Below are 22,832 nucleotides of genomic sequence, written 5' to 3'. Positions count from 1 at the left end.
GAGAAAGTTAAAGATAAGGCTGGGAGCACCTGCTCTTGAAATAGTACCTGTGGTTTACCCCTTAACAAAGAAATATGATTCTTAGAAGGGCCAGTAAAGCGCAGATGAAAGAATTAAGGGAATATGTGGGCTAAAACATGAGGTCAAACTAAGAAGATTAAGACTTTCAGCCCACAGAGATGAAGGCTGCGTGGGGAGATGATCAAAGTCGATGAAGCCACGAAGGGCATCGATATGCTTGTGTTCACCAAATTCCAAAGCACAAGGATGGGCAAGAAGACTCTTTGAAGCCTGAAAGAGGAGAAATTTAGGACAAATAGAAGAAAACATTACTTTACACAGTGAGTCATAAACTTTTGAAACAAGTAACTCACAGGATATGGTCTGGGTTAAAAATAATAAAGGTTCACAGAAGGTGCAATATATTTATGAGTCGTAGAGACACAATGGTTTTTTGAGAGTGAATTACACTGTCCTGTGGTACCTCTTTGACATTTTATATTTGGGTTGGCGCCATGTTCAAGAGAGAGTGCTAAGCTATGTTTACTCTGCAGGTGATCTAATACGACAAAATTTATGTCCTTCGGGGGAAACACTTTATTCAGTCAGCTGCCTTAAAAATTTTAAATAATGGAAATAATTTCCTTACTATGTATGGTGTCTTGCTTTAAGAAAACTCTTTATCCATCTTGAAGCCTCATGACTTGTCAGTTGATGGGACCTGTTTTCACCAACAGTGAAGCTGGGATGGAATGAAACAGCTATAATGGTGAATGCATTTTTGCAATTTTTTTTTCATTTTGCATGTTTAACCCCCAAAACAGATTGGCAGGGCCAGAGAGGGAAAGACAGGGAGAATCCACCACTAGTGCCCCATGAGGCCCATACCAGTGAGAAAGCCAGGTGAATACCCCTCAGCACCACACATGGGAATTCCTTTCTGAGGCAAATGACCTTTGTGCCTTTTCAGTCATTCAAAAGGCTGACTGTTGAAGCTGACAGACAGGGAAACATTATATCCTGGGATATGAAGTCAGCCATAGAACAGGTGGAGATAAGAAGAGATAGTAAAGTAGTTTTAGCCTTCCTTAAACTCTTTCTCAGATTCTATAAAACATATCCATAAATAAATTATTCTAGTAATAGTATACCAAACAGCAGGACCAAGAGTTGATTCCTTCTCACCCTATCAAAATTATACTGTATAAATGGCTGAGTCATATAAGGAAATAGCCGTGTAACAGGCTATCCCAACACTTAGTGGCTTAAAGTAGCAACCATTGAATTATGCTCATGGATTCTGTGAGTAGTTTAGGTGGTTAATCTCTTCTCCACAATGAATGAAACCTCTAAATGGCTGGGGGCAGAATGATCTCGAGGCTTCCTCACTCACATGTTTGACACCTATGGTGGGATGACTTAAAGTTTGGGCTCCACTGAAAATGTCAACCAGAGCACCTGTATATGGCCTTTCCATGTAGTTTAGACTTCTCACAGCACAGCAGCTGGGTTCCAAATGGGAGAATCTGGAGATTAAGCAGAGGGGAGCTACATGGCCTTTTCTGACAGTCTAGTTTCAGAAATCACAAAGTGGTTACTTTTGTTACATTTGTTGGCATAAATAAATCACTGAGGCCAGTCCATATTCAAGGGAAGGGTATTAGACCCCTCCTCTTGTTGGGGGTGGTGGTGGTAAGGTTATATTGCAGAAGAGTGTGTTGGAGGGTAGATATTTTCATGGTAATCTTGAAAAATGAAACATAGTCTACCATAAGGATGTGTGTGTATGTGTGTGTGTGTATAAATGATCACCTTTTTTTCCCCCATGTTAAGATCTGAGAGGGGAATTCTGTTGGCATCCGGGTGACAGGGAATGCAGGATGTGTTTATTGGGGGTGGGAATAGGTTAGAGGATTAAGAGCAATATTTGCAACTTATCCTTCAGAGGAAAGAAACCAGATAAAACTTTCTTCAGTAAAGGATGAGCAAGCAGGCAAACAAAACCAACGTGGGGCCTTTAGAAAGTTTCTGCAACTTGAGAAAAAAGGACCATTGCCTTGAAGATACAGATGGAAAGTATACTTTGAAAAATGATCTATTAAAGGAAACAAAAGAACATTTTTGAAATCTTTTTTGGAAAGAAGAAAGAACATAACTGAGACTGCAAGAAAAAAAAGTGCATCTGTTACTATGAAGAGAGAGTTGAGAGACACCTTTACAATGCAGAGGAAATCATCCAAGGGGTGAACATGCTGATAGCAAAGTTGATCAATATGGAAAGCAGAGCATCAAGCCATGAGCATCAAGAGTATCAATGGTATCAAAGTAATAATAATAGATATAAAGAAGAAAATTTTCGCAATGGAAGAAAGATTGAGTCAGCATTTAATAGTGCTCAATAAATTCCCAGAGAAAATAAGCAGATGCAAAACCCTGAATTCCTAAACCTTTTCATACAGAAGAACAAAAATCAAGCTGAATTCAGATTTCAACTCTATAATACTAAACACAACATGATAGAGTAACCTGTATAATATGAAGCACTAGATCATAATAGAACTATGAGGAAAAAATGTTTGACCAAATTATTCATCCAAGTTTTTATCAATATGTGAAAGCAACAGAAAAGCATTTTCAAATGTATAAAGATTCAGAAAGTAATCACACATGTATGATTTCTGAAAAATTATCAAAGATACATCTGTTGATGGCTGGAATGAGAAAATACACATACAAGACCCTTAATAATTATGTGGATTTCAAATTTCAAATCTCATCTTGGATTAGCAAAGACTGACATGTAGTCAGGAGAGAGACAATGCTGATGTTCTCAACTTACAAAGGGAGAAATGACAAAGATACTGATTCCACTGATCCAAAGCAAATTGAAGATTGGTTGAGCAGAGTGGAGAAAACTTCAGCCATGATATCTGCAGAGGAGGTTGCAGCCCAGAAAGGAGCCAGCCTGCCTAGAATGTTCCAGAAAGGATCTAGATTGCAAGCTCAGAGATAGCAGGTAACAGAGAGTGGGAATGAGGGTACAGAAAGCAGAGAATTGAAGGTTTATATTTAAAAGCCTATTTAAATAAGGGCACATAGTCTCCTTTTTTTCCTTCAGAAGGTTTAGCAACCAAACATTTTCCTCCAGGCAAAAACAGTAACAGCCATACACTTAAAACCCAGAGTATCCTTTTCTAAAGAAATTGAACCAATATTTTGAGAGAACTTGAGTTGTTAGTGTAGGTGTTATCACCCTGGCAGAGAGACCTTCACATTCTGTCATTTTGATGGCCCATAAATACATCTGGTTCTCACCTCTTCACCCTAAGGGGGAAGCCTGTGAATTGGCAAATCCTGTTTCTGGTCAGCTTTATATTTGAGGAAGTTCACAAACATGGAAAAGAAAAGAGTGAAAGATAATCATAGAAAACTGACCCCTGAAAAAAGAGAGAATCCAGGGAACTGAAAAGAATTTAAAAACAACAGTGATAACTCTGTTGTTCTTAGAGAGATTTAAGGGAGTTATTGCCTTCATAAAAGGAGAACGATATGCCATGAAAATGAAAAATGCAAAGAAAAAGAAGAACACTTGGAAATTAGAGATGATTGCTCAAATAAAACATTCACCAGAATAATTGGGAGAAAAAGTTGAGGAAATCTTCTTAAAAGTAGTGCAACAAGAGAGAATAGAAGGAGAGAAAAGATAAAGGTTAATTAAGGTGAAGACTTAAAAGTGTCCAGTGGATGGATTTAGCAGAAAGGAGGCCATTGGTGATCTTGCCAAAAATCATTTCAGAGGAGAAATAGAGTGAATACAACATCAGTGTCCAAATGATGTGATTCTGTTAGTCTGGCCTAAGAAGGTTGGTGCGGTGCTTCAAACTTAGTGGAAAAGAATCCTGTATTTCATCCCAAATATATGATCCTAACTCATCTATATCATTCAATGGATGGTGACTTCCTGGTCTGGAGTTCTTACCCAAAAACTACCTATGGGTTTATTTGTCACTTTTGGTTCCAGGTGGATAGCAGTGACCTCAGGCCAGAAATGAGCTGGGCCAAGTTTGTCTAGATTGTTAATTTATTTTTCAGGAATCTAGGTTATATACCATTAAAAATCTTAATGATATTGATAGTATTTAGTTGCAAATTGGCTATTTCTACCAGAAGACATGTGTGTCATGTGATTAGTATCCATTACCATATCACAAAGTGGTACATCACTTTTTTTTTTTTTTTTTTTTTTTGGTTTGGGCAAGGTGGGGATGGCAGAGGGAGAGAGAGAATCTTAAGCAGGCTCGATGGCTCGATGCCCAGCTTGGTGTCTGATATGGGGCTTGATCTCACAACTCTGAGATCATGACGTGAACCAAAATCAAGTGTCGGACACTTAACTGACTGAGCCACCCAGGTGCTTCTGGTATGTAACTTCCTACATAAGCAGTTGGAGACTTTTCTGGCAGTAATCATTGTGGTTTTCTACACATAAATTAAAAAAACATATTAATATTAGAAGAAACAGATGAAGATTAGGTGGCAGGAAAAATGATCCTTAAACTATATTTTTCAAAGATTTCCATAAAGTATTTATTGACCCTAAAGTAGTACTTCACCAGTATCAGCATCCTAAGAAAAGTAGTAGCTTGCTATACTGATATTATTATTAGATTTTGAAAGGGGGAAAATGTTGCCTTCCAGGTAAGAACTGTCTTGGAGATCATTGTTTAACTACAAACAAAGGGTTTTCCGTTCTGTGGTGCTGTTTAACTTTGTACCATTGGCAGGAGGCAAAATGATAATGGGTAATAGCTAAAAAAGTCACTTTTTATATAGCGAGTGAGCTTGAGACTTTCAGTCCTGCAAATTGAGTTAAAATGAATGGCTTCTGAACAGCACATTGGGTGACAGGAAGTTTATAAATGTTATGTCTCCTGAGGTGTTCCAGTAATAGTAAGTTTGGGCAGAATAAGCTTTTTCTATAACAGTCTCAATGGAAGGACCAGCAGTCTCCAGAGAGATTGGTTAATAAGTCAGTTACCTGGGTGTTGAAAATGAAATAGAAGAGGTAGGGGAATAAAAAAGACTTTGAAGGAGAAAAATGTTAATTTAGCCAATTCAGTGCTTCTCCTACTAGAGTGATATTCAAAGCTGGCTAACCTACTCGCTGTGGTTTTGCTCTAATTTCAATTTGTATGACAGCCTCCACGAATGCAGGGTTTTTTGTTTTGGTCATGTGGAGCTGATATGGAGAAGACAGTGGACATATGATTTAGGTTTGGTGCTGGGAGAAGGTTGCAAGTGGCATTAGGAAGACCACCAGGTATGCTCTCTGGACAGCCCAGCATGTGGAATATGGTGCTGTTGCCATGAGCTACCCTTTTTCTGCTGTTACTTTTGTGGATCTCAGTAGGAATCGAGGCAATGGTAAGTGGTATTATCTGTATGTCACAATCCGACAGTCGTCCCTACAAAAAGCATTTTAATTTTCTCATGTAAATGTGCTCTCAGAGGAAACACAATTAATTGGCTTCTGAAATGCCTTGACACTTCAAGATCATTGGACAGATGACGCTGTATAAGTTTACAAAGAGAATGTGCTTGGATATGTACAAGAAAGAGTGTCTCCTTGAAAAAGGCAGTGTTGTTTGCTTGAAGTTGTTTTTTTTTTTTTTTTCTTGTCCTTGGGAGGGACAAGATTCTGAAACAGCCCTGAGAGAGAGAGGATTGAGGTCTCTAGATTTCACAGGCCACCAATCCAGCAAGTCTCATGGTTTTGTTTCCTACACGAACTCTACATATGTTTACACATAGTTTCTCCTATTTTCTGCTAGCCCAGAAGTTAATAGTGTTGTTGTTAAATAAATGAATGTATTAATTTTAATGTGAAATGATTTTTGAAAAAGCAAGAATGTTTTCTCAGGAAAGCTCATGAAGTATTCATTTTTCTATCACTACACTGTAAATCTGTTTACCAGTTATAATCATTTTAAGATTTAGTGTTTCTGCTCTTTGGTGATTATTTTGACCGAGAAGTCAGGGAAACATGCCATCATGTTATCATCTCTCTCTTACCTTCTGCCCTCCTTTTTCTGGTCCCCCTGTCCTTGCCTCAGTTCAGGCTTGCATCCTCCCTTGACTGGACTATTGCGGTAGCCTCTTCCTAACTGGGTTCCTTAATCCAGCTTTGTCTCTCAGCAGATCCTCCATATAAAAGTGATGGGTCTCAAGGACCTATATGATCAGGTGAATTCCTTCCAGGGTTTTCAGTGTTTAGAGAGAATATCCAAACCCCGTGCAAAGCCATTCATAAATTGACCCATTTCTCTCTCTCTAATCTAGTGATTCTCGACCAGGCTCAATTTTGCCTCCCAGTGGACATTTGACAGTATCTGTGTACCTTTTTGATTGTCACGATGGTTGTGTGTGTGTGTGTGTGTTTCTGGTATCTAGTGGATAGAGGCCAGGGATGCTGCTAAACATCTTACAATGCACAGGACAGCTTCTACAACAGAGAAGGGTAGAGTCTACTTTTTTTTTTTTTAAAGATTTTATTTATTTATTTGAGAGAGAGAGAATGAGAGAGAGCACATGAGAGTGGGGAGGGTCAGAGGGAGAAGCAGACACTCCGCCGAGCAGGGAGCCCGATGCGGGACTCGATCCAGGGACTCCAGGATCATGACCTGAGCCGAAGGCATTCGCTTAACCAACTGAGCCACCCAGGCGCCCCGAGAAGGGTAGAGTCTAAAATGTCCATAGTGCTAAGGTTGAGAAACCTTCCTCTTTTCTAATCTGCTCATTTCTTCTATGCTTCCAGGACTCCAGCCACAGGGGACTACTTACTCCTTTATGACTCTGCCGTGCCTTTTCTCTTGTCCTGCTCTTTGCATATGCTGTTCCCTCTGATTGGAATGCCTCCCTCCCCTTTTACCATCTGGAGGTAAAGTGTTATCAGCCTGGCCTCTCATATCATCCTTTGAGCTTCTGTGTAATTTGTGCCTATGTAGATTGTAATGTTGGTTTTTAAATTTTTTTCCCTTCTTCCCTCCTGGGAAGAGCTGTTCATGTCAGGTATCATGTCTGAAAACTTTCTATTTGCACCATCTGGTATAAATCTTAGCATATGGTAGGTGTTAAGCATGCTTGTTCATTGGCTACTTGGAGAGATACATAGATAATAGAATCTGTGTTTAGATCAGATGATAGAGACTAATATTATTCATAATCTGAGGCTACTAATATTCCAGCTTGGAAATTAATTATTCTTTTAGTCCATTTTTTTCAGTGTCACCTTCTGGGTTACTTCTGTTGATTCCCACTTTGACTACTGGTGCCTTAAATATAGTGGGAGATCAGTAACCATTTACAAAATGAATGTTGGCTATAGGTCTAGGTGTAAACAGATCATAGCACTGGATAACTTTAGATTCGTTCTCTTTAGGAAGGAAGGAAGAGGGTTTTTTTTCCTTCAAAATTGATCTGGGTCACCTTGTTCTTACTCTGTTTCTCCCCACCTCCTTGGTACCTCCCTACCCCCTCCTTTACCCACTATAGCTCAGCATACCCTCAAAACTTGGGTGCAGAACTGAAGACCCCTGGAGTGAGAAGGCTTGGGGGCTTCCCACCGATATAAGTGCCTTAATTCACTTAACCCCACTCAAGATCAGAACATTAAGTCCCATCCCTGCTGCTCTGGTAATGGCATAGATTTATCTCCCCTTTGGGCCACAGCCTCTCCTCTAGGTTCTGCCCCCTCCAATTATGAATGCTGGTTAGTTCACCCTGCTTCTATGCTTAAACAGCAAATCAAACTGTTTCTATCTTTAGCTTTCCTTTTTCATCTTGAGGAGAAGGGTCTATCTAGTTTCTTCTGGATGTCCTTTCTTCCTCTGGCCAGAGACATGGATCGTTAGAGGGAAGTAACTTTCTCAGGGTCTGTCTTTGGGTGATTTTCCATTCACTGGTGCAGCTTCCCTGTTCCCACCTTTTTCTCTCGATAATAGTCATCGGCTGTTGATGGTTCCTGGTTTTGGACTCATTTTCTTGTTCCCTGGAGTTTTCGTTTTTATTATAGATTCTGGGCCCCTTCTATCTGCAACATAATCATTTTCTTTCTTATGAAGTCTTCATTTATTCTCCTGAACTCTTGTTCTCTGCCCTCATTTCTCTGTAGGTACCCATTAGCACTTAGATATCTTCCCTCTGAATTTACCATATCCTTTCTAGGTGATGGCTTTTTTTCCTAACAGGCCTTTAACTTGAGTCTTCTACCTATTGTACCTCTTGAGTAGCAGATGCTTGGTGGTCTTAATCTTTGGATTTTATTATGTCTAGGAAATGGGGTTGGATGTGGAGGGGGGAGAAAGGGAGTATTTAAGGAAGAAAGAGGCAAGAGATCTTCATTTCAGTCTTACCAGAAAAGGGCAAGGATCACAGCGACAGGGATTCTTACTCAGCTCTGGGTTTTGTAGAATTTCCTTTTCTTTCTTAAAGCCTTGATCTCTACTTCTGCCTATAAGCAAAATTTCAGTAATTTGTGGAATTTGAAAAAGCAAAACCAACCGCAGGAAGGTTACTGTTAGAGTCTGTTCGGTATTGGGCATGACAGGCTAAGAAACATCCACCTGCTTGCGGTGGCAGCCAGAGGGGAGGTGGGTGTGTTCAAGACTAACAGCATTGGATCAGAAACGAACTAAGGAAGAGAGAAGTCTGTTTTCAGCAGGAACTCAGGAAATTGCCCTTCCCACAAATATAAAATAAAAACAGAAAGAGAAATAAACAACAAACAAACCCTTCTCTTTCCTTTGCCATGGGCAGACAAAAAATACAGAACAGTCCACTGACAGCTCAGAGATTAGACAGACAGTAAGTCATAACACATCAGAAACTGAGAGACAAACAGTGCATTCCAGGGTTTTGTACAGAATGTAGGCAGCCAGCATGTTACAGAGGGTATTGGCAGGAAGCAAAGTATCCTCAGCAAAATGATTGATCATGAGAATGCATAAAGTGAACTCTGAAGTGCATTGAGAGATTTAACAAAAGGACGCTGATGAAATTGCAGCTATTCCATGATGGACCAGGGTGGAATAAGAAAAGGTTGGTGAAGATGGAGGAAAAAGTGCAATTCAGATTATGTCAGAAGCACAATCCCCTACCCTCAACAGCTGAGAGTTTTTAGCAATTTTTTCCATAAGAAAGAACAAGGTGTTTCTTCTGGAGCCCTACCCTCTTTCCTCTGTGTTTGTGTGTGAATGAAGTTCAGTCATTCTCAACATGCTTGTTAACTTCATGAAGCCTGAAGGTAACCTCACCTGGTTTTATTACGTGCAGACAACTGATCTTGTTTCAGCCACAGGTCAGGCACGTGGAATGGGAAGAGTGGGTGAGCAACAGTCTTACAGAATGTTGTCAGGACCAAGCTCGCCTACCTCTGCCATAAGTTCTTTTGTATAAGGTAAACCTCCCGTAATCAGTATCCAGTTAACCGCAATGTTTCAGTAGTTCCAATGCCCTCGCAACACTCACTATGGTTTTGAATATTTTAAAAAAATCTTATCAGAAAAAGGTCAAATACCAAGAAATATATGGTGGCAGTATGGAGTACATGAAAGATCTTAAAAGCTATTTACAATCGATGAATAAATATTCTGGGATTAGTATAGATTCGGTTCAATGTCCCTTACATGATTTAAATCAGTAGCTATAGAAACTCCTACTTGAAGTTTATTGTAATAAGCATGAAATGCTGACCCCTGTCATCAAAGAAAGACTCAGCTGTGTTCAGGATGGTGAAGGCAACGAATAATGAATCTTAGAAGGGTTTAAAACAAGGGTCAAAAGCAAAGGTTCCAAGAACATTCTGAATACTTTTTTTTTTTAATGTAAAATTTAACACACACAAATGAGAGGATGATATAACGATCCTAAGGTTCACGTAGATTCAAGTCCAGTTTTCAGGCCAGACTTTTTCCTGCATGGTGCTCTGTGCTTCCTGCTGCTTCATTTCATGAAGCCATCGGTCTGGTTGTCCCACTTGAAGTGATGCTAAGATCCCTGAGTGGGGACAAGTGTGTCAGCCTCATCCCTCCATTATGAAGTTTCTGTTTCTTGGTGATTGTTATCTAGGTCCACTATTTCATTTAAGGGCTTGCAAAATGTTGATTTTCTGGTTCTGTCATTCCTTCTGCATTTATTAGCAGAAATTTTCCAAAAAAGAAATTCCTTTACCGACTGTTTTATTACCCTGAAACACATAAAGTACCCCATTAAGTACAGGAAGGGCAGAATAAATGCCTCATTCATTCCTTTTATTTTTCAGCCTTCAGAATCACTTGTTGGGACCCCAACAATTAGATTTGTGGCCACCCGACAAATGGGACCTGGGAGTTTGTTTTTAAACTCTCTTTGCTGAGGTCATTGATGAGATGCTTTTGTTCCCCCATTCTAGAATTATATTATTTTTCTTGGTTAACTGTAACCTTCTTAGCTCCCACACCTACACTGCCTTCAACAAAAACTTGTAAAAATTCCCAAACAGAAGTGACAGTAGAGGTTTTGAGTTGAAGGTAGAGTTATGTTTTTCATGTTCTCTCTTCAAGTATTTTATGATTTGGGTTTAATACAAGGACATCCCAGACCTGACATTGCAAGGGTAGGTTTAAATATAAATTCTAGATGTTGAGAGGTGATGTATGGTCTCCTCCTTTCCTTGTGGCAGGCCTATTGTAAGGATGTGCACCTGCTTATGATATATGGACAGGGAGCTGCCGTGGCAGTGGCGTTTCTCTGCGTTGGGCCCCATGCATCCTGGTAAGGACATACTTGGTGTTGCTAGCAGGCTCTGTCAGGCATTTTAGGAAGTAACAATAGCACACTTCTATGGAAGATTTCCACTGTACCGTAAACTGCCCTGTAAATAGGTCCAACCCAAGGAATCATTAGCAGTACTTACAGTGGGCAATGTACTAACATTGGTTAGTACTTTATGTTGGGGATCAAGTGGCACGGGGGGAGAAGGAATTATTTGAAAGAGAAAATAAATGTATTTATTTATTTCTTGTTTTCCCTCTTTTTTATCATCCCTTGGGCCTCTGAATTCAGTTTGGTGACCACAGAATGGTGGAAGTAAAAAGCTTATGGGGTTTTGGGGTGCCTGGGTGACTCAGTCGGTTAAGTGTCTGACTTTTGATTTTGGCTCAGGTCATGATCTCATGGTTGTGAGATTGAGCCCTGCTGGGCATGGAGCCTGTCTCTCCCTCACTCTCCACCCCGCCCGCCCCCAAAAAAGAGCTTATGGGGTTTGAATAAAAAGCTTCTTGAAATTTAATTCTTGGAAGATGTTTGTGCTAAAAACAGTATTAGAGAAGAGGACTAAAGGTAGTATCAAAGAAGCCTTGGAGGATAGGGTTGCTGGATAAAATACAGGATGCCCAGCCTAAAGTTGAATTTCAGATAACAATTAAATTTTTAGTAGAAGTATATCTCAAATATTGCATGGGACATAATTCTACTGAAGAATATTACTCACTTATCTGAAATTCAACTTTAACTTAGGATGTCCTGTACTTTTACTCTAAATCTGGAAACTCTACTTGGAGGGCTGAGGGAACAATCTGAGAGTTGTTTGTGGTGCTGTGTGCTGAGCCTCCAGTCCTATAATTATCTCAGAAAAACTCAAGGGAGTGTTAGTAATGACCATGAATATTCCTATACCATGTGCTGCTGATATTCATCAGAGCAAAGCCTGCTGTTCCCTAATAGACATACTTTTTAATGTCCCTCTTATTTTATAAAAGTGAACATCAATAGGCATAGCATTTTCTGGGGGTCAGAAGGCCCCAGGCTAATCAGTCTTCCTCATTGAGCATCTTAGTTATATGAGGTCCTAATCTGGGAACAGTGAGACACTAGGAGCCAGGGCAGTTGTCTTTAGATTTAACTGGGAGAAATGGATGTTAAATAAAATTTTGTTTAACTTGTTCAGACATCCAGTGAAGAGGCCAGTGTGAAACTTGGCATTTCTCATGATCTGGTTATAGAACTGGAGAAATTAATGGAGGCGTGAATATCTGTTTTAAATGTTGTTGCAGGAAATAGATCACATCAAAGCCTATATTTTTGGTGATCCTTGAGAAATTTGTACCTGGGATTTCTCTGTACTTTAACCAATGTCCAGAGGTGTTCCTTTTCCCTCCTTATAGCACGTGTTGATTTTTGTATTGTATGTAAATCTGAAATAGAAATAGGGAGGCCAGCCATCTCTATGTGATGTTGAATAATTCTCTAAGAGAAGTCTTACTTATCAGATAAAGAACTAAAAGTTTACACAGTTTGAGCATGCAGGGCTTAGTGGTTTTGTCTATCCTTTTGTAAACAGTATTTCCTTTATTTCAACATTGTATCTCTGAGCTGCCATTTTTGTAAAACATGTCCACAGGCTCAGCTTCTGTGGATTGGTCCAGGGACATTACTTGATTAAAAACTGCACCAATCATAATAAAGCTCTGTCCTTAACCCTTTCTGTGGTCACCTGAGATGTGTCCAGTATTCTTCCAAAAACCATTCAATTCCTATTATGCCCTAAACCAGAGAGTTTAAGTTGGGTCTCTAAAATCTGCAACCAAAAGAGTCCCAACTAATAAAACTCAGAACTAAATTTTTACAAAATATAGTGTGTAAGCCTTTAGGTTGCTTTAAAACAAAAACAAAAACAAAAACAAAAACAAAAGCCCAGCCTCCCCTCAGCCTACTCTTGAAACATTTCCATTTACACTTATTTTAATACTGGCCCACCTCCAGAAAGCTTTTTTTAATCATTCTTTTGAAATTCAGTGAACTATCATATTTCATTATTTGTGCTACTCTTATCACACTTAATTTGTATCATATTGTATCACAATTATTTTTGCTCACATCTTCCTCCTGTTCTTGTGAGTAGGGATCATTCTTCTTTTCATTTTAGTAGTACTTACAATATCTACATTGTAAGTAAAAAATAATATTTATTAAATGGGTGAATAAATATTCTCTTGGTTATTTGTTCTTAATGGAGTATAATAGAGGTTGGGGTGGTTCTTTATCCCATAAAAGCAACTTATAATAAAGAAAAATTTTTATGACTTAGAGATGTACAAATATGCATGTGAATGGTCTTTTTAATACAAAAATAGAAAAATTCATTTTTGGGAAAATCTGATTCAAAAGGCAGTGGGAAAATGTGTCTGGCTTGTGGAGAAAGGGAGTTTTGCCCACCTACATTCTCTGTATGCTCTGAGAAGACCAGCCTCTGTCAGTGACAGAGGGACAGAGGGAACTTCTTAATTGTCATGGGCCATTGAGACAGTGAAAAAGATTTCCAGCCCCATTCTTGAGTTGCTTCTGGGAGGAAAGCAGAATGAGGCTCATCAATAAAGTCAGGTTGTGGAATGGACTGGATTCCCAGCCATACTGGAGGGAGGCACAGCAGGACTCAAGTGAAGTCACCTGGAGGGAAGACATCTGGAGGTTGGCCAGAGTGCAGTGGCTGGAATGTCACAGAGAGAGTAGCTCCAGGTCCAATACCTCGATAGTGCCCAACCCGAGCTGCTCGCACTGGCAAGTTGTGGTGTCTGGGGAAGAACTGTGTCTCTGGGGCCTATCAACTCTCCTATGAACTCTTTTTTCTAAGGGAAAGCCCTTAGAGTAGCTGTTTAAAGGGAGTGGAAGGAACTGTTTTCTTGGCCAGAGATGAATGCCAGAAGTTGGCCTTTCTGAAGAGGCCAGCAGAGGTGAGGCTAGCTGCAGGAAGGCTCTGGAAGGAGAGAAGTACACTGAGGTGAAGTGCAGAGGGGCTGTATTGCTCAATTCCTTAACTGTTTCCTCCTAGGTCTCCTCTTATGTCTCAGAATCAAAGAGGGGATAATTGGGGGAGTGATTCCTGAAAAAATCTTGACCTAGTAATAATCAAGCCAGTGGGGCCTTATAGGCTAGTATTATGGTAAACATGGGATAGTATATATTGCTTATACAGGGTTACAGTATATAATACTATAGCATATAGTATTATAGTAAAGAGTGTTATCATATTATAGTAAATGTATATGGTATTACAGTAAACACAACACATTTGTATTCACCTGGATGAAGTTAAAGGATGTTAGAGTGGCATGCATATGAACCATTTGTTTAACTATTTCTAATTATCCATCAGTTATTTGTAATTTTTCACCATCATCAATAATATGGCTATAAATCATTGTATGGTAAATCTCTGTCCATATCGCTGATTATTTGCTCAGGATAAATTCCTGGAAGTAAAGTCAAATCCAAGAGTATAAATAATTTTATGGGTCTTGATACCCACTGCCAAATTTCTCTTTAGGAAGTATGTACTAATTTATATACCAACCCATTGTTTATAACAGTTCCTATCTCAATGATAGCATTATGAGCCTTGAATGTTATCGCAAAAATGCAAATCTTTGCACAGGTGAAAAATGGGTATGTTTTGAGTTTCCCATATGCTTTTTACTCTATTAATAGTGTTGGAGAGGAAAAATATTTCCTCTGCCCTTCTAGGTTCTTTTGGCTGGTCTATTAAATTGACATAAGGCAGATTAACAAGAGAAAAACAAATTTGATTATGTATGTATGGGAGCCTCATGAGCATATGAGACCCACATGTGGTCAGGCAATTGAAGCTTATATGCCATCATGAGCTAGAGCGGGGGTAGGAATCTGAGGCTTCAAAGGGGATGAAGACAATTTACAGGAAGATGAGAAGAGCAGATGTTTGGTAACAAATGTTTGTCATGCTGTACAGACACAATGGGACAAGCCCCCCCACTTACCACATCTAGCACGTATTCTTTGTAGTTACCTGTGGTGATAGTTCTGTTTCTCGATCACGCCCTCTTTCTAAATTCTTTTTTTTTTTTAAGATTTTATTTATTTATTTGACAGAGAAAGAGAGAGAGAGCACATGTGCTCACACACAAGTGGGGGGAGGGGCAGAGGGAGAGGGAGAAGCAGGATCCCCGCTGAGCAGGGAGCTCAACAGGAGCTTGATCCCAGGACCCCGAGATCATGACCTGAGCCGAAGGCAGACAAAACACTTAACTGACTGAGCCATCCAGGTGCCCCTCTGAATTCTTTTAGGTAGTTAAGAGGGGAGGTAAAAACTCTTCCTGAGTCTTTGGGCCTTGATTGACTTCAGCTCAACGAAATCCACATGCCAAAGTAGCACATTTTGGGAAGCCTTGTTCTGAACCCCTTCAATATGATGTATTATATTAATAAAATTTCTTTTATTGTACTTCTTAGATAAACCCTGTTTGTGGTAGAATTGTTTTTAAAGGGAGCAACTTGATTTCCTTTTTATAAAAGAAATATGTTCAGGATAGAAGGTACAGGCAAGCAGAAAGGAGAAAATAAAGATCACCTATAATCCTGCCTCCTGGAAATAACCACCATTAAAGCTTAGGTATATACAGTAGATTCTCGAACAATGCAGGGCTTAGGGGAGCTGACCCCCTACACAGTTGAAAATCCACAGTTCAAAATCCTTTTGAATCCACAGAAACTTAACCACTGATAACCTTACTGTTGACTGGAAACCTAACCAATAACATAAACATTTAATTCATATTTTGTATGTAATATCTATTATATACTGTATTCTTACAATAAGGTAGAGAAAAGGAAATGTTATTAAGAAAATCATGAGGAAAAGAAAATACATTTATAGTACTGTATTTATTGAAAAAAAAATCTGCATACAAGTGGACCTGTGCTGTTCAAACCTGCTTTGTTCAAAGGTCAACTGTATATGTTTAGTATGTTTTTTAATGAATACATTTCAGTGGTTTTCAAGCCTGGTTGCACATCACAATCACCTGTGTTTCTTCCAAAAAATGTGGATGACCAGACCTCATCTCTGGAGATTCACATTCAGGAGGTACTTTCTTAAAACACTTTCTACCATTATGTTTAATGGCAATATGCCTTAGGGTTTTCTTTATCCACTTTCCCTGGGTCATCTCATCAACAGTCAACACTTTGATAATCTATTGAGAAGTGACAATTCCTACCCTTAGTCCAGATGACTATAGCAAGTATGAAAACCCTGTATCCCAGCAAGTATTACTCAACTCAACATGGGTGTGCTACAGGTTCTCCAAATTCAAAATATCCAAAACTCATCTCATTACTTACTGGCAAAAACTGGTCACTACTTCAGTAGTCCCAATAATTCAACTATCTGCCTTTTTATTCATCTCAATCCACATAGCCAGTCAGACTCAAAGATAGTTCCAATAATCCCTGCCTTCTGTCCTTGTGTAATTCATGTCTTTGTATAATTCCGTCCTCTTGAGTATGGACTGGCATAGCAACTTGCTTGTACCCAATAGATGGCATGTCATTTCCATGATTAGGTTAAAAATGTGACTTCTTCCATGCCAGCACATTCTATCCTTTCCTGGCTTTGCTGAGGCAAACTACCATGTTGCAGAGGAATGTTCTATATAGGAAGGAACAAAGACCCCCAGTCTAACTGTTGCAAGTAACTAAATCCTGTCAAAAACTACATGACCTTTGCAGATCCTTCTTCATTTGAACCATCAGATGAGACTCCAGCCCTGACCAACACTTTGACTGTAGCCTTGTGTGAGACCATGAAGCGGAAGACATGCCCTGATTCCTGATTCATCGAAACTGTGGGATGAAAAATGTGTGTGTGCTAGATTAGTGGTAATTTGTTATGCAGCAATAAGTAACTAACATAAAATTCATCCCTACGTCTTATTGTTTCAGGATCTCTCTCAAATCTGATGTATTTTCCATGTCTACAACCAGCTGTCTAGGTCAGTCATGATCACGAATCCCCTCAATTATTACACTACCTTCTCACCCTGTCATTAGTCTTGTGGCCTCCATTCCTGATTTTTTCTTAGCAAAATCATCTTTCACAATGGAAATCATATTCCACTGCTTAAAAATCCTTCAGCACTCTTACACTGTTCTTGGGGTGAAGTTCAGAGTTTTAAGCACGAGTCACAAGGTTCTCTATGACTTGGACCCCTCCTTGCCTCTTTCAGATCCTAAATGCATCATGTTCTCTTGGTTCTTGGCTTAACCCTTGCTGCTTTTTCTGTCTGAAGTACTCTCTTACATACTTCCCACTTGCCCTGACTCCAAACCTTTCACCTACTATAACTCCTTTTTCACCTACAAACTATTTCCTCTAGCAAGTCTTTCCCAATTATTGAAGTCTGATCTGGATGCCCCTGTGGATTATCTACTGGCTCTATGTTCTTCACCTATTCATCTATTATCACCATTGCCTGTTTATTTGTCTCATGTCCCCTGTAGACTGTAAGCTTTGGAGCACAAAGATCATGCTATTTAATTTCCTAGTTGGTTGACAATAAATATTGGTGAAATAAATACATACATACATACATACATACATACCAATGGAGGATCTTTGTTCTTTGGGCTTGGTGAAACTTCTGAAACAGAGACCAGTTTTCTGCATGTACCATGTCTGGATCGAGCTGTGGCTTGATACTTACAGCCAGTTTCCAGTCTCCTTCTGCAGTATAGCCCATCAGATCTCTGACAGTGTTCCAGCTTTCTGCTTTCTGCTGTCAAATGGATCCTGGGGCCACATTCTTTCCAGTGTTAATGCTCATGAGGGATGAAATGGAGTGCAGTTGGCTCCTGGTTGTCCTAAGTCCCGCCCAGGCCTCCAGCTTAGGAATGTCAGTAAGGTTCAGCCAAGGCTTCCTTCACTTAAATCCTGGGTTTGCTGCTCTTACTTAGGAGGGGGCTCTGTGATGGAACACATTTTGGACCTTTTCTCAATATCTTTATCTTCATTGGATGAGAATGTTTGTACCTTTTGCCGTGTGAATGCTGTTCTTCCCTTTCAGGGCTTGATGATAAAGGATTTCCCCTGATTTCATTGGGAAAGTGGGGAGGAAGAAATCAAATGACTGTGCTTAATGCCATTTGACCTGAAAAAAAATATTTGCAATTATTTAAGCTTTACTCTTTAACTCATGTAATGCTCACCACAATCATCTTACACATGACTGCCTGATTTCTAAGCTCCTGTTTTTAATTCATCTGTGTGCATAGGAATGTATCTTCAATGTACTTTTAGAGTTCTGGGAATGTTTTTATCTTTGCTTCATACATAGATAATAAGTTGGTGAAATAGAAAATATTTAGATAGTAACTGTTTTTGTTCAAACTCTGTAGTTGTTGATCTGTAGTTCTCTGGCCTTTGCTATAAAGAGAAGTCTGAGGCCAGCCTGATATTTTTCCCTTGTGGATCACCTATTTTTCTTTCTATCAGGAGGCTAATGTGATTTTTTTCTTTATCCTTGTAATTAAATTCTTTTTTCTAAAATTTAATAGCAGTTCTTAATTTTTCCTAGAATGCAGTAAGTCCCTGCTTACTGGTCTGTATAGGCATTTATCGGAGGTATTGTGGGTTCAATTCCAAACCTCTGCAATAAAGTGAATATCTCAATAAAGTGAGTCAAATGAGTTTTTTGGTTTCCCAGTGCATATAAAAGTTTTTATATTATACTGTAGTCTATTAAGTGTTCAGTAACATTATGTCTAAAAAAAGTACATACCTTAATTAGAAAATACTTTATTGCTAAAAATGCTAAGAATCATCTGAACTTTCAGTGAGTCATAATATTTTTGCTGACAGAAAGTCTTGCCTCCATGTGGATGGCTGCTGACTGACCAGGGTGGTGGTTGCTGAAGTTTGGGGTGACTGTGGCAATTTATTTAAAATCAGACAACAATGAAGTCTATCACTCTGATTGACTGTTCTTTTCATGAACGATTTCTCTGTAGCATTCACATGCTGTTTGATGGCATTCTACCTACAGTAGAACTTCTTCCAGAATTGGAGTCTGATTTCTCAAACCCTGCCATTGCTTTATCAACTAAGTTTATGTAATGTTCTAAATCCTTTGTTGTCATGTCAACAGTCTTCACAGCATCTCCACCAGGAGTAGATTCCTTCTCAAGAAACCACTTTCTTTGCTCATCCATAAGAAGCAGTTCTTCATCCATTAAAGTTTTACCATGAGATTGCAGCAATTCAGTCCCGTCTTCAGGCTCGCTTCTAATTCTAGTTCTGTTGCTCTTTCCCCCACATCTGTCGTTACTTCCTCCACTAAAGTCTTGAACCCCTCATGAGAATTGGAATCAACTTCTTCCAAACTCCTGTTAATGTTGATATTTTGGCCTCTTCCCAGAATCACACATGTTCTTAATGGCATCTCAAATGGTGAATCCTTCCCAGAAGGTTCTCAATTTACTTTGCACACATCCATCAGGGGAATCACTATCTATGGCAGCTCTAGCCTTATGAGATGTGTTTCTTAAACAATGAGACTTGAAGGTTAAAATTACTCCTTGATTGATGGGCTGCAGAATGGATGTTGTGTTAGCAGGCATGAAAACATTCATCTTGTTGTCCATCTGCATCAGAGCTCTTTGTGATCAGGTGCATTGTCAGGAAGCAGTAATATCTTGAAAGAAATCTTTTTTTCCTGAGTCTCAACAGTGGGCTTGAAATATTCAGTGGGCCATGTTGTAAACAGATGTGCTGCTCTTGCTCTCCAGGCTTTGTTGTTCCACTGACAGAGCACAGGCAGAGTAGACTCAGCATAATTCTTAAAGGCCCTGGAGTTTTCAGGATGGTAAATGAGCACTGGTTTCAACTTAGAGTCACCAGTGGCATTGACTTCTCTAACAAGAGAGTCAGCCTGTTCTTTGAAGCTTTGAAGCCAGGCATTGACTTCTCTGTAGCTGTCAAAGTCCTAGATGGCATCCTCTTCCAATAGAAGGCTGTTCTGTGCACGCTGAAAATCTGTTGTTTAGTAAGGCCGCTTTCATTAATTACTTAGCTAGATCTTCTGGATCACTTGCTGCAGCTTCTACATCAGCGCTTGCTGCCTTATCTCGCACTTTTATGTTATGGAGATGGCTTCTCTCCTTAAACTCCATGAACCAACTTCTGTTAGCTTCAAACTTTTCTTCAGCTTCCTCAGCCTTCAGAGAATTAAAGAGAGTTAGGGCTTTGCTCTAGGTTAGGCTTCAGCTTAAGGGAATGTGGAGGCTGATTTGATCTTCTACCTAGAACGTTAAAACTTTCTCCATATCAGCAGTAAGGCTGTTTCACCTTCTTATCATTTATGTGTTCACTGGAGTAGCTCTTTTTAATTTCCTTCAAGAACTGTTCCTTTGCACTCACAACTTGGCTAGTTGGAGCAAGAGGCCTAGCTTTCGGCCGACGTTGGCTTTTGACATGCCTTTCCGACTAAGCTTCAAACTAGCTTTTGATTTAAACTCGGAAATGTATTCTCTGCCTTTCACTTGAACACTTAGAGGCCATTGTAAGGTTATTAATTGGCTTAATTTCAGTGTTGTTGTGTCTCAGGGAATATGGAAGCCCTAGGAGAGGGAGGGAGATGGGAGATGGAGGAACAGCCAGTTGGTGGGGCAGTCAGAGCGCACATTTATCACTGACGTTTACTGTCTTAAATGGGTGCACTTTGTGGCACCCCCAAAGCAATTACAATAGTAACCTCAAAGATCACATGATCACAGATCACCCTAACAAATATAATAATAATGAAAAAGTTTGAGAAATTATGAGAATTACCTAAATGTGACGCAGAGACACAAAGTGAGCAAATGCTGTTGGAAAAGTGGCGCTGATCGACTTGCTTGATACAGGGTTATCACAGACCTTTGGCTTATAAAAAATGCAAACCCTGCAGAGCAACATAAAGTGCAATAAAATGAGGTATGCCTGTATATGCAAGTTATTTTTTTCTAGCTTTGGCAAGTGATTTTCAGTCACGTGTGATTGTTGCTTTTGTTTCGTTTATATGGGATTCTTTTTCAGAAACTCTTATAATTCTTAGATGGGATCTTCATGTCAATTGTGAATTTTTTTTTTTTTTTTATGTCTGAGGGCTGCTTTTGTTCAGAGAGAAAGGCTATGCTGTTATTCAAGGCTTTAATTTAATATTCACTTTATTAAAGGTACAGGTTTTTTTTTTAAGAAATCCAGCTTCTCTCAAACCTTTAAGTTCACCTTACACACTTTATTATTTGATTTATGAATCTAGTAAATTTTAACAATTGCTTTCAAGGGAGCCTTTGAATAATGTTTGATCAATTTAAGTTGAACTCATTCAACTCCCAAGCATGTCCCTTTACAACTTAGTTAATAAAATCCCCTTAAGTATTTAAAATCCATTTATACATTTGATACATTCAGTTTTCTTTTTAAGCTTTCAAATGCCTGACCTACTAGCCAAACCTTAACAACTCCAATAAATCTAATAAGTTAACCTTAAATAATGAATCACGTGTTCTAACCATTAACAACACTTTTAAACTTGATTAAAATCTCTAAATCTTCCCACTTAAAGGTAAAAGTCTGAAATCCATTACTCAATTACACCTTTTAAATTGAAATCCCAAGACTAATCTGTCATATTCACTGATATGCCACATTCTCTTAAACATTAAACCTTTTTATATATACTACACATAAAAATATTGTCCAAGGATTAGAAACCTAGTCCTATATTTATTACAAAAGTATTAGTTCTATAGGTTTGATTCACTTTATCATTTCTACATTTAATGCAAAACTTCCTGGAGGGAAAAGACACTTACCCACTAGATTGAATTATCTAAAATAAATGTAGGTTGTCATTCCAAAAAGTTGGAGTTACCGTCTGGGGAGAACTGGATGCTGAGGATGCTTATTGGCTAGAGATTTTTGACCAGGATCCATAGGGTCTAGTGGGATAGCATAGTATTATTGTTATGACAACAGGGGACTCCCAATCCATTGCCTGTAGATGAAGTTGGCTCCTTCTGGTTTAAATTATGCAGTTCTTCCTTTTGATTTCAGTAGGTGGGATCCTGCACCCTCCCTCCCTGCCGCACCCCCTGCCCAAGAATTGCAACTAATTCCCAAACTTCCTATTTGAAGTTTGCATTTTTTTGGCTTCTCTAATTATTTTAACATATTTCTCTTCATCTCTAGGGCTGTGTATTTAAATCTTTTCTCTCATTTGAGTAACAGCAGTAACACAAAAGCCTTGAAGAAAGAGCTATGATTATTACCATTTTATAATTTACTTATAATTTTAATTTTTAGGCAAAAAGAAATAAAATAACTCAGGCAAGGTCACATAGTGATGAATCCAGGATTTCAACCCTGGCAGTGGCTTTGTACTATGAACTCACTATGAACTGTCCTTTATTTCTCTATTGTAGCTAAGACCAAATGAGACTTTGTGTCTACCTCTTTAGAGAGGAATGACCTCTCTTAGTTTCAGGTTATGCCTTTAGCTTAGTAATACTCCTAGTAAGGCCGTATTTAACTTCCTTCCCAGTTTCTTTGTTGCAAATTGAACTCTTGATTCATTTATAGGATCTTCATGCAAATGAGAGCCACTCCTTATAGGACTGCATTGTTGATCTCTCCTGCCTTTGTATCTGTAATCACAGATGCATCCTTGCCTTCTTATCTGTCATTGGCAGAGAAGGCAGTGCTGATGTTCTCCTGATCCCTATTTCTGATTTGATTTTCTAGAGTGTGGATTCCACTCTTTACCAGGTTCTGTGTGAGTTTTAATTTTGTTATTGCAATTTTGGTTTTCTTGCAAATCTTCCTTGGGCCACCCAGCTTCTTTTGCACTCAACTCACTGTTTTCAAAACTCATCCTATTGTCTTTTATTCTTAACACTTTATCTTGTTATCAGCCTCTTCTCTAGGTATCTTAGCTTCTTGGACA

This window comes from Mirounga angustirostris, unplaced genomic scaffold (assembly GCF_029215605.1).
Source record: "Mirounga angustirostris isolate CCGP_5_RB_7025 unplaced genomic scaffold, mMirAng1.0.hap1 SCAF_5, whole genome shotgun sequence".
NCBI lineage: Eukaryota > Metazoa > Chordata > Mammalia > Carnivora > Phocidae > Mirounga > Mirounga angustirostris.
Note: the sequence above shows the minus strand (reverse complement) of the source record.